Genomic DNA, 13,108 nt, shown 5'->3' with positions numbered 1-13,108 from the left:
CCTAGCAACACAAAATTAGTTCAGCAGCTTTATCAAGCTGCCCCCTTTTGGAAAACAAATGGCCAGAGCAAATACCTGCCTGTGCTGGGTTTGCATGGCAAGGTTTTGGTAGCCAAGGGTGCTACAGGTGTGGCTGCTGTGAAGAGCTGCCAGAAGCTTCTTCCCCCAGGTGTGACAGCCACTGGCAGGCAGCTCCAAGGATGTGCCAGTCAGGAATGGCAGCTCTGAGAAGGAAGGGGAAAACCAACACAATAGAATCAGCAGTGGGGGAGAGGGGTGACAATGAGACTGGTGGTGAGGACACCTCAGGTCTGATCCTGCAGACCCCAAGGGAAGGAGGTGCTCCAAGGTGCCAGAGCTGAGATCCCCCGCAGCCCCTGCTGAGACAGCTGTGCTCCTGCAACCCAGAAGGGTCATGGGGATGCAGAGATTCCCCCACAGCCCAGGGAGGACCATGGGGATGCAGAGATTCACCCACAGCCCAGGGAAGATCCCACGCACAGATGCAGGTGCCCAAAGTAGGCAGTGCTGCCTGGTGGGAACACAAGAGATAACGGGAATAAGCTGAAATAAAGGTGGTCTTGCAGAAAATGGATTTGTAGAGAATTCCCAAAGCCTGACAGATGTATGTATCTGTATGCAAACTTTGAGATAGAAAATGCTGACTTAGAAATGCCATGGAATAGGACAGATCGTTGAGAGAGAAATGGAACTAGAAACAAGTTTCAAATGATGGCCTTGCAAACAGACTAGATACTTTGGAGAAATAGAACTATGGAAGATGCATTGTAGTAGGACACATGAGGATGACTGGCCTTAAGGCATTAACAGCATTGTGCGGCAAAAGCTGATAGGCAAAGAAACAATGTATTGCAATTAGGAAATATTTTGGCTTCTGATTGTGTGATGGCATAAATTGTATCATCTGTATTGTCTCACCCTTCATGAGACTGAAAAATTGAATAAAAATTTTAAAATGTCCTTCAGTTGCCCCATCCTGAGTCAGGAAAAGGAATAATCCAACAAGGTCCAAACCGGCTACAGTGAGAATCTCCCTCCCCATAATGGCAGGCAGGCAGTAATGCAGGTGGCCCAAAAAATCTGTGCAATCTCAATCCTCAGCGGCTTTCTAGCTCCTACTGGATCAAGAGCTGAGTAACTGGCTCAGACATCAGAGCTGATGATGCTTTGAAAGCAGGAGGATAGGTCAGATCTCTTCAAAGGAATCTTCCAACTGAAGCATCCTTTCCTGTGCTAGCATACTAGAAATTGTATGTATATTTTTTTTCCCCTCAACTGAACGGCATCTATCCATTAACTTGTAATACCTGAGGAGCAGGACATTTTAAGTATGAATAAATACAGTGATTTCTTATTTACAAGTATTGAAATTGCTGACTAGCTGAAGGAAGTGACATCTACTCATTAAAGTAGTGAAAATGAACAAGAAATATTCAAGTGTCGCTTTTTTACATTTCTAAACTTTAGTGATTTGTTTCTTGCTTTAGTTTGTTTTGTTTATAATCAAAGTATTTGTAAATAACTGTGACCAGGCCAATTTAAACTTCAGAATTCCCAAATTTAAAAATCAATTAAACTATTTTTTTTTGCAATTAAACAGATTACAGTAGAAACATCTGCTTCAACTGGATGTTTTCCAAGGTATTTACAATTCAAATGTAGCTGCATTGTTTAAATAAAGAAGTAGAAATAATAAACTAAAAAAAAACCACACCAACCAGTAATCAGAGGAGAACATGTCCAAGTCTTTACTTATGCCTGTTCAAATAAAAACCTAATTTAACTGAAAGTATTAGGTGTTGAAATACACCTTCAGCTGATGTCTGAAATTAAAAGCTGCCAGTCACCCTCAAAGAAAAAACTAGTATTTCTTCAAAAATCTTCAAAATCAGAAAAACAAAATTATAAGGTGAAATGTAAGCCATTGTCATATTTCAAAAGTATTGACTTGACAGGTAATCCCCTTTCAGAAGAGCTCCTCTGTCTCCATTACTTTGTAGCTCCACACCAACCTACGACACTGTAAAGAACCGAAGGAAGGAATTCCATCTCCCCCTGTAATTCCATTTTGTTCATTCCTGCTGCTATGCCACCTACACTCTGACTGCTGGCTTCTGGACTGTGGAAAGGATCCAGACACAAAATAACCTGGCAGAATGATTAGCTTTAATCTGCAAGTTCTCAGAGCTCATGCCATCACATCAGAGACTTTTTCTGGCCTTGCTGTTGGACCACCAACCAAAAATGTTTCCTAAAAATAGCCCCACTCTACTTAAAAAAAAAAAAATTATGTCTATGAATGCAGTGGGGAAAAAAAAGGCAGTTTTATAGATAACACTTTGCAAGTTTTCATGTTCTAACTCTATTTATTTGAATGGCATTTGCTCCTCCAGTGAGTGCAAGACAACAAGAAACAAGATTTTTTTCCCCCCACATTTAAAACCTGAAATATGTATACAAAGTAGTAAATTTTCTCACCCAGCATTTGATGCTCAGAAAATTCAGTCATCCTGCTTGTACACACTAACAGATCTCAACCAAGCATCTTTAAATCAAAGAAACCACTGAAACAACCAGCAATGACAGGTTTAAAGACCTCCAACCAACTATTCAAGAGAAGGGGAAGAACTGTTCAGTTAAATTAAATAATCTTCAAAGACAGTATTATAATACCACAACACAACAGTGACAGCCAAGAAACAATGGCTAATAAACATGAAATCACTTCATAATATAATCTGTCTTTGAGGCAAAGGCTTCTAGATTCTAAACTTCTATATTTAAAACCCTGAATCGTTTATCAAATTCAAATAGGCTTCTAAATGAGCCTCCACAGAATATACATGTCAAAATTATATAGCTACAGTATTATCACATTTGACAGTCTGAGATAAGCACGACCTGTGGCCCTCACTACAGAAATGAAGCATGAGTTGTACAAGGTTTTACTGCATGTCTACTGAAATGCCCACCTATTAAACAGGAAAGTTTAATAGACTCAGAGAAACACACACACACACAAATCCTATTAAATAGCTCCTGCATTAAAAAATATGCAAACAGATATAGCATCACTGAGTTCTGACGGTAAATACTTCACTCATTAGCTGAAATAAAGACTAAAACCTAAAGAGTTTGTAGAGAGAAAGTATTTTGCAATATAATACCGTATTTTAAAAATACCTACCTCTCCTGATTTTAAAAAATGAGTTTTCTTGAGAAGGGATTTCTCTACAGCTGTAACGAAGTGGAGAAGAATGTAGGTGATAGCAAAAAAGAGGTGATGCTAGAATAAATTAAGAGCGTTCTTCACATCCTGGTGCATGAAGTTACATATTTTCTCCTGAATTTCTCTGAATCTTCCACTGGCCTTTTATCAGAATGTCAAACCCTAGTCTGGTGAACAATTTGGAGCAACACCAGTTTAACTTCAGTTCCTGCTGGCAACTGAATCCTTAACAATTGGCACAGATTAACTCTGAGCAGCAGAGGTTGCAATGCAAAGAGAAGCTCTGACAACTACATGTGGAATGAAAACAAATGAAAAGTACCCTGCTATTCTAAGTAATCCATTTTAAGTAATTCCACCTGGAGTTTGACAGAGCCATAGTGAGAAAGCAATGTGAATTGCAAAAGGCATCTAAGCCCTCAAAAGCAGAATTATTCATGTGTTCTAACCTAGTAGAACATGCATGAACAAGTGTGTTCTATTCATAGTAGTTCTAACAAGTAGAAACAGACCTCACTTAAAGTTGCAGTGTTTTTTATTGTAATTCTTTAATAGTATATTTGCTTTAGTACTTTTATTTTCACTTTATTCTCAGAGTGATTTACTCCTTAATTTCAGACAAACACATGACAATTTTTGAAACAAAGTAAACTCTCTTGTAGTCCATTCTTATGGCAATTTTGTGACACCCTTCCAAAATGTGGTCTTTTCAAAAATATCAACAATAAGACCTAATTTATGAACACATCTACCCAAAAAATAGCACCACTAAAGGGTTACAGCAACCTCAACTGATTCATTACTATTGAGAACAACCTAAGGAGATTTTCAGTTTGTTCAATTTACAATGAAAGATAAAGTTATTGATAGCTTGCAACTTCACCAGCTTCAGCCAGGACGTTCAGTTAGGACTATTCTGCATTATTCACAGCAAAACTTTCCCAGAGAGAAACTTCTCTGCTGCTGCCTGTGAAATCTCCCTCTGTGGGGAGCTGCTGCAAACACAATCCCACAGGCAGGCCAGCACTGCTCACATTCAGCTGGAACAGCTGTGAAACCCAGTCTGCACAGACACAGCTCTCACTCAGCACACAGGGCAGCATCACAGGCAGCCAGGAAAGAAGCTTGGGACTAAGAAGTAGCAGCAGATTCTTCCCAAATTGAAGCAGACCTAGTTGAGCCACAGAGAACTCTGGGAAAAAAAAATTGCCAAGCTAAAAACTAAGAAATAGAGGGAAAAAGGAACATCAAATTCCAGTTTCATTATCTTCCACTGCCTTTAATTCAATTACAGATATGTCTGTGCATTCAAGCTGCTCAAAGCAGCACACCTACATGTTTTAAACAGCAGCAACCTTATTTTTTTGCAGCTGTACACTCTTACCAGCATTTTCTGAGCATGCACCTATTATGACAGAACCCAAGCTTCTTTTTTCTAATTACTAAAAAATACAGAAAATTATTCTCAACTCGCTATGCATTGTCAACTTTTAAAACACAATTCCAACAGTCCAGCCTAGAATGGATTTTTGTGGGCAGATGTGAGTCTATTTCCTCAGACAGCATTAGCTCTGCCCACTGAGCACATGGACAACGTCAGTCCAAATGCAGCAATTCATGCTGAAACACAGGACACATCAGTTTAGACATCCATTGCTTACAGCTGACTTTAAGAGCAGGGGAAGTCTATCTCATCCCTGCCTGTAATATACAACCATGTCATTAACTATACAGCATGACGTTAATTAATGTCATTATACCCAACCCAGTATCACATACACAACACGGGAACTCAATTTATGCAGTGTTGCCTAAGAAAAAAGTATGTTAAGAGATACTAATAAAAAATACTAGCGGTGAGTTTTATGTAACTGAAAGCTTTTCTAAGGTGTGTTTATGAAGAGGAAAACAGTCCTTGAACTGTTTTCTGAAAGATGCCTGGAGGTACCATGCAGACTGAACCAGCACCTCTGCTCACCTGTTCTCCGTGTGTGATAGTGTTGGGCCTCTTGCTCTCACTGTTCAGCTAACAGGACTCCATGGATACCACACTCCTGCTTTTCCCACATCAGGTAGGACTCTCAGTGATGTCCAGAGCCTTTTGTGTGGTTAGTCGTTACCAACCCTTCAGAGGTGCAATGCAAAGATGTTTAAAAAAAAAAATTAAACCAAAAATTAAAAATTATCTTATAAACATTTAGGTTGGAAAAGAGCTCCAGGATGATCCAGCCTGACCATTAACCTAACACTGCCAAGTACATCACTGAACCATATCCCTAAGTGTAGCATCAACAATTTTCTGAACACTTCCAGGGACAAAGATCATCCCCATTGCCCTGAGCAGTCTGTTCCCATGTCTGACCAACCATTCAGTGAAAAGCTTTCCTAATATTCAAACTAAACCCCCCAGTGCAGCTGTGAATGTAGCTGTGTCCTCTTGTCCAATGGCTTGTCACCTGAACAACCCAGAATATAATTGCCTTGTGTGTGAGAATACCACAAGATCCTTTCCATTTATCTACAGGAGCTGTAAACACAGACAACAAAAGGAAGAAAAAGCAGAGACCAAAACCTAGAAGCTCTTGAAAGTAATACACTTACGATACACTTTCAGTTAAAAAGGGTATCATAAGTGTGGGAAAAAAAAAATTGTAACAATGCTAAGGCAAATTCAAAATGGACACACAAGACTTCCATATGAAAAACTAAAAGTATGCTAAGCTTCAGAATGTGCAGCTTGAGGGTGAGAAATAGAGGAAAAGAGATTAATCAAACCACAGGACACAGAATACTCTGCCACTGCTGCTTTTTTGCAGCATGCACTACATAATTGCTTTTTATCTTCCTTGATAATTAAAAAAACCCCTACCTTTACAGGCAGTTCAATTACTTTAAATACAAAACTATAAAAATCTGTAAAACTTTAGATCTATAAAACTCACCAAACTGACTGGCAGAAAGCATCAAGAGCTGGGGTACTCCCCAAGCAAGGAGCTGTGGGTGACCCCCAGCACAGAAGGTGCCTCCCCGGCAGAGAAAAGCCCCAAAAAGGGTGAGCAGCGACACAAAGTGTTGGTCACAGGTGCCACCAACACGCGCCTGGGAGCAGCAGGGAAAGGAAAGAGCCAAGAATAAGCAGGGAAATCCCACGGATGGTCAGGAGCAAAGCTGGAAACAGAGCAGGATCAGCTGCCTGGCCTGAGCTTAAATGGAGCCCCATGGCCGGGGTCAGAGTGTGGCTCCAGTGCCAGGTGATGCTCATCGGGGCAATTAAGGGCAATTAAGTGTCCTGGGGGCCCCGACAGACTTTTTTTTTTTTTTTAGCTTATTCCACTCACCACAAATTAAAGCCAGTCTTGACAAAATGTGTTCAAACGGGGACCTTTCTGTCCATCAGGGTTTAATTAATATTGAAATAAAATGCCATTTAAACATCACAAGTATTAAGCAGATGAACTACGAGGATTAGCACCAAAAGAGTGGTGTACATGTTTTTCTCAGGCTTTTCTCAACAATATTCCTATTGGGTTTATTTTCAAGGAGCAAGGACACAAAAAAAAAAGGCAGCTAAAAGGAAGCTCAAAAGAGTTCGTCTTTGCAAACAGTATAGAGATAAACAAACCCTTGTATCTCCGTGAATTTGATGTATTTTTTGAGTAGATTAATAGAAACAGTTTTTAACAGTAGATTATTAAAAACAGTTTTAAGGATTAATGTTTGACATTCTTGGTTTTTGTAATGGGGACTGATAATTCAGAAAGTTATTGGGGTCTTGCCAAGGTGTCAAAAAGCCTTGTACAAAAGGCTTTCGAAAATGCCCCTTCCCCAGGTGCCTAAAGGAACAAAGTTTCCACCAGGTGTAAAATCCAGCAGGAGGAAATTCCTGGCTAAGGAACAGTGCAGTAGCACATGGGCACAGTTCACAGCAAGAAGTCACTGGTGCAGCTCTGCAAGGATTGCTACTGAAATTGGAGATATTCAATTAAGGGCTCTAAGATAGCAACTGGATGGTCCATTATTAAATTATCTCAAAGAAGAGATGAATAGAAAAGTAATCAAGTTTGCTGATTAAAGCCAGCTATTGAAGATAACATGACTGAACATGAACCAAACACCTAATTAAAGAGGAAATATCACCTGTAACACAGGTGTTATCCTAATCATAATTTATTGGAGATTAGGATAATATTCCAGAGAAGTTTCACCAAAGATGTTCACCTTGCTTTTACTTTCTTTCGCCTTTTTTTTTTTTTTTTTTTTTTTTAAACTTCTGCTGTGGGCACAACCAGTCTTACATTCTATGTGGAAAAACCACCTACAGATTCCGACTAGGAATTCAGAGCAGCTGGAGCAGCATGAAATCCCAAGAGACTAACCATTAAACTCAGCTAGAAACATGCATCCTGTTAAAAAAAAAAAAAAAAAAAAAAAAAAAAAAGAAGGCATTTAAAAAAGAAAAAAAAAAGTAATTATTTGGGCAAGGCTTTTTTTTTTTTTTTAACCTAACTGCAGTTAGACTCTGACTTTGCAACACTTAAGAAATTTCAAATAGCTAGCATCATTTGTCTACTTATCCAATTCATTTAGACTCAGTTTAAGCTGTATATATTAGTAGAGAGGTCACATTAGAATAATGGTGAATATTAGAATAATACCTATTTTAGTCAGTATATTTACAAAACTGATTCTGCTGTTTTATTTTGTGACAAGTTTTGTACGGTACTACAGATTTCTGCTTCTGTAGTGCTTGAGTTGTTTGACGTGTCAACAGCCTCTCCTGGTCTATGAGAAGTCAGGACATCACAAACTTTCCTATCCAAGTAACTTTTTGTCCTCCACTGGTCACAAATATTGGATAACTGCATCACACATTTCACCTTCAGCCTGCTAGAACAGTCTGAAACTAAATTAGGACGGAAACTACTTTTTACAAATCATATATAGCCAGGATGATTGTCTTGATCAGCATCAGGAACTGATAGTGGATCCTCCTCAAGGCAGTGCAAACTGTATTTTTCAGTTAATAAGTTTTTAAAACCCAGCAAAGATACTCCCACAAATGCGGAAGTTGGTAGGGAACCACCCATCTAGCACAGTGCATTGCTTGCTGCGCAATGCATCACAGCCTGCACAACAAAATCACATTCCTATCTATAAAATGGAAATGTCAGTTGTTAAAAAAATAATTATAAAAAAAAAAAAATTTTTTTCCATGGTTTATTAAGGGAACTATAGGTCCAGGCTCCTGACTGCTACATTAGGCAAAACAGTGAGGAACACAAAGAGAGCAGAGTTAGTAAAATGTGTGGATAAATGATTTATATTGGAAGAGTCAAAGTGGGTTTTTGAAGAAAAGCCTGGAAACATAATGCAGTTCTGTGAGGAACAACAGCACAAGGTTAATGATGTTCCATCTAAGGAATTTACAAAGATTTTCAAAGCCTTTTTAAACAAGGCCAAAATCATTCATTATGGGGTTTGGATTTGTTGTGTTTTAAAAGGAAATCAGGCAACCACCTGAGATAACAAGAAAGGCATAAGCCTCAGACTGTAAATCCTCACAATACATTTCAAAACATGTTTAAGAAAGGTCAATCAGGAGCAGTCAACATAGATTTACAAAAGGCAAATCAAGCTCGACCAACCTAATTTCCCCCTGTGACAAAGTGACTGTCTATGCAGATAAGGAAAGCGCAGTGAATGCAATGTACATTGACTTTTGGAAAGCTTTTGAACGTCTGACACAGCGTTCAGATTTAAAAGCTGAGGAAGCCTTCCAGTTGACAAGTAAAAACTATGAATTAAGTGACTCAAGAGATTCATCTGGCATTACAAATAATATACACAGGCATGGAGCATTCTGCCCTATTTGAACAAAACATTTATTACATTAGTTATAACATAAAAAACATTCCGAACTTTAGATATGTATTACAAAGAAGCTGGGTGTCTCAATGGCCAGAAGCACACACATGGCAGAAAGAAAAGCAAATAACTAGATATTAACCTGAGCATTAGAAGGCAGCGCCAGAAGAGCAATCTAATTCAGGAATTAGATTAACAGTCATTATTATCGCTCTCTCTCTCCTGTCTAAAATCCTTCTTTTCACTTATTAGACAGATCTAGTTCAGAAAGCTGCATGAAACTGAGGTGATTTCAGACTGCTGGGTTTGTTTGTTTGTTTGATGTGTTTCCTAATTCTCTGGAGTTCAGCAAGAACATGGTTGGTTGGTTTCATCTGACACTTCACAAGAACCAAGGAAGCGTCAGGGAGAAGAACGGCTAGAGAGCAAACTACATCAAATATCAAATAGTAGGCAACCTGATTACCAATCTTTAATAAAGGTTAAAAACAGTACCACAAAGGAGAGCACACTCATCAAAACAAAGTGTTTTGACAGACCCAAAATGTGTTTTCTTTTGAGAATTTGTCTCTCGGGTGTTTTCCATTTTCATCTGGAATGGACAAAACAAAAACAACACTATCCCATAGGACAAAATAAAACGTAAGCTTGGTTATGTGTCTAATCAAATTTTTCAGCAATGAAGGAAAAAAAAAAGACCTGATGTCTTCCATCTCCTACTTCCACACTATCAAAATAAAGTTAGACAGGGATAAACTGATATTCCCAGAAGAGAAAGTATCAGCACCACTTGCCCAGCAGTCCTGCTGAAGCTCCAGTTGTCCGGACAAACTGGTATACTGGTGTCTGCTAGCCAATTCCCCATGTCATCCTTTTTTTGCTTTGCTTTCATGTAAGTTAATTGTTTACACACAATATCAGCCTTTTCTGGTACTAAGCACAGTTCCTACTTTCATGGCTAAATAGACTTATTCTAGGCTGTGCCAAGAAGTTACAGCATGCTATTCAGTAAAATTAGAACAAACAGGAGAATTTGTCATCGCATAAAATGCAGCACTAATTCATTTTTCATGACTGAAAAAACATAATTATAGAGCATTTCTAATATAAAAGACTTTGTTGCATAAACTTAACACACAATTTGCAAGTTCCCACTAATTAAAAAAATATTTAGGAAGTGAATGGTTTCAGAATGTTGTATGAATTAAGGATATGAGAAGAGTGACAGAATATTCATTCATACTTATTTTTAATCAGCCAACTGGGATACCATGATACTGTTTATGAGGGTTCTGAATACAAGATCAAATGGAATTACAAAATAAATATAATTCTAAAACCACATCAGTAAGTTAGTGCCACAGGTTAGTTTTCAGAACACCTAAAAAAGACTCGAGTTCACAGTCAGTTAAATTATTTCAATTGAAACATACTTACTGACAAATACACATTGCTGAAAACGTAAGAAAGAGAACGATAAGGAAAATATCCTTGGAATAAGCCCTCTGAGTTTAGTTCAGAAGTCCACTGACTAGTTCCTTTAAATTCCTTGGCTAAAGAAAGGGATTTTTTGTAATCAGGAGCCTCATAAGAAAAGGGAGAATAATTCCAAAGGATAGGAATTTCTTTCCCTCAAAGAAAAATCATATGAGCTTTTCTTTCTCCCCCATTTAAGCGATTTCAGCTCAATGTCCTTCCGTTGTGCACAAACCATGGTAGACAGCTAACCTGTCCTTAATGAAGGTACCATGAAAAATTTCACAGAAATCTCACTTAGAACTGGCTTGCAATTTTGAGACTGCAAGCATTAAAATTATTAAGTAATATTAAAAAATACCTCTACAAGCAAATTTGTATTCCAGTGAGTCCATGCTGCAACATAAGCCTGGAACACTCACTTTGGTGGTCAAAATAAAAGACCTATATCCTTATAGGAGGCTCTATGGAACATAATTTATTTTTCCCAATACATCACAGCTGTGGACCGAATTTTCAAATGCCATTCACAACTGCCATTATCATAACTCCTAATTTCTCTTGTTGCTTCTCTCTTTGCACAAGTATTACCTGGAGTTTGCACTGTATTGAGACAAGTCTTTTCCCTAGCAGTGATGAGTAATCACACCACTCCATTTGGCAGGTATTAGCTTTTTCAGGAAAAAAAAAATAAAAAACACAAAAACAAACAAAAAAAAAAACCCCACGAAACTGAAAAATATAAGATTTTGAGAAGACCGTGAAAGCCATTATGAAGAACTTTTCAAGTTCATACAAAAGCAAATGGTTAAAAACTTAATTCTAGCAAAATCCATCTTTAATAGAATCAGGTAACTATGGTACTTCAGAGTAAAGTTACTCAGCATTTACACTGCAATTATTTAAGTGTCATATGCAAGTCAACAGGAAGGGTCCAATTTGCACAGAGCATCAGAGAAAAGAGCAATTTAAGAGCAGAAGATGCAATTTGGAGGAAAATATACAAGTTGGATGACAGCAAACACTTCATTTCATTCCACAGCTCTCCGAGGTTTAAGCATCTATCTTGAGAATCTAACATTGCCAAATAAACAGGTCTAAAATTTGCCATCACCAGAGATGGAATTGTAAAATTAAGAAGCTTTTTGTATTTCAAAAACCCATCCCAGAAAGCCAAAGGGAACAGGGTATTGCTGATCCACTACCACTTAAGTGGGATGCATGGAAACCCAGAAGTACAGTGGTTAAAATAATGAAAAAAAATGGTGAAGTACAGAGTCACTACTCAGACAGAAGAGTTTGAATCCATCCTGTCTCACCAAGGAAATATAAGGCTTTTTTAGCAAGTGAAGTAAGTTATTTTACTTCACTCTTATCAGAATTGTAACACAGAGTAGCTAACACTCCATAACCTGCTGTTCCAGAGAGGGAATTCATGGAGCAGCATCCTCCAAGCCCTCTGGTTAAAGAACTTATCCGACCCAGCTGACACCTGCCACGAGCCCCTGATGGCTGCGAGGGGAGTCTGTTCTCTGATTTGGCATGAAAGAGATGATCAGATAGGGAAGTGGTGGTCCTTTCCCTTGTACAAAAGGAGATGTCTTAGAAGCTCATTTACTGCACCCTGATTTTCCTTCCTATCTAGACTCCTGGACAAGTAACTACATTTCATCCCTCAGATATTTCCTTCCACACAGTGTTGTTCTGCCAATCTGGGCTTGAATTTCTCGCCCAGAAAGAGATGGCAGCAGACTAAACCAAAAAATGTACTCATAATTTCCCTGATAACTTTCATCTGGCAGGAAAGACATCCAGAGAACTCAGACAGCCAAGAATTTCTATAATATTATGTAGTGAAACATCAAAAGATGATGGCTGTAATCCTCATTTACATTAACTTTTTGGAAGAGTAGCAGTAAATAGGGCTTACAATGGTGACTTAGCACACAGACACACTACAAAGAAAAAAGACTGATTATGACAGCAAACTCTCAGTCTCCAAAGCCAAAATGCAAGTGTAACACAGAAGATATCAAAAAGAAAATGCAAATTCCATGCAAATCCCCAGTGTTTCATACCTCAGTTGCCCTTTATCAAACTAGGTACTGTTACTTTGCTCATGGTTCTTTTCTCCCACATGTCAATAAAAATTAACACTGGAGGAGGGAAACAAACAAACAAACAGATACTTAAGAGCCACTTTATCAAGCCAAACAAAAAGGGAGCTGTCCAGATGGGATTCTCCCCTTCCTAACCTATTTTCTTGGAAAGATCACCTCTTTCAGATTCTAAAATATGAATCATTAGAAAAAGTGAATGGCCACTGAAGTTACCAAAAAATAAAACTTAACACTCAATAAAGCAAAACTTTGAGAGAGATTAGGCATACAGACTGCAATACACAAAGCTTCAATTTGTACTTCCCTGTAAGAACAGGAGTAGTTTTGTGGTCTCTTCCAGAACATACACTTTCTGTAGCTATATCATGTATTAGTTTCTTTCCGAAAATAACTTATA

General features: G+C 38.3%; 1 protein-coding gene and 1 long non-coding RNA gene across 6 annotated transcripts in view; both read right to left on the bottom strand.

Moving 5' to 3' along the window:
- LOC136305076 (uncharacterized) overlaps positions 1–6,414 on the bottom strand; it is a 91,137-nt gene extending 84,723 nt beyond the window's left edge. Inside the window, exons 1-3 of one of the 2 annotated variants that reach the window (XR_010725011.1) lie at positions 6,193–6,414; positions 5,229–5,375; positions 3,780–4,442 (exon numbers count right to left, since the gene is read on the bottom strand). This is a non-coding gene — a long non-coding RNA (uncharacterized lncRNA). Of the gene's footprint in view, positions 1–3,779; positions 4,443–5,228; positions 5,376–6,192 lie in introns of those variants that run through there. The other variant, XR_010725004.1, reaches the window with a different exon arrangement.
- Positions 1–13,108, bottom strand: part of CADM2 (cell adhesion molecule 2) — a 580,300-nt gene that overhangs the window by 537,389 nt on the left and 29,803 nt on the right. The window lies entirely within an intron of this gene.

This window comes from Chamaea fasciata, unplaced genomic scaffold, assembly GCF_029207755.1.
Source record: "Chamaea fasciata isolate MVZ Bird 193981 ecotype frontalis unplaced genomic scaffold, bChaFas1.0.hap1 SCAF_2, whole genome shotgun sequence".
Classification (NCBI taxonomy): Eukaryota; Metazoa; Chordata; class Aves; order Passeriformes; family Sylviidae; genus Chamaea; species Chamaea fasciata.
This window is presented reverse-complemented; position numbering and strand designations above follow the sequence as displayed.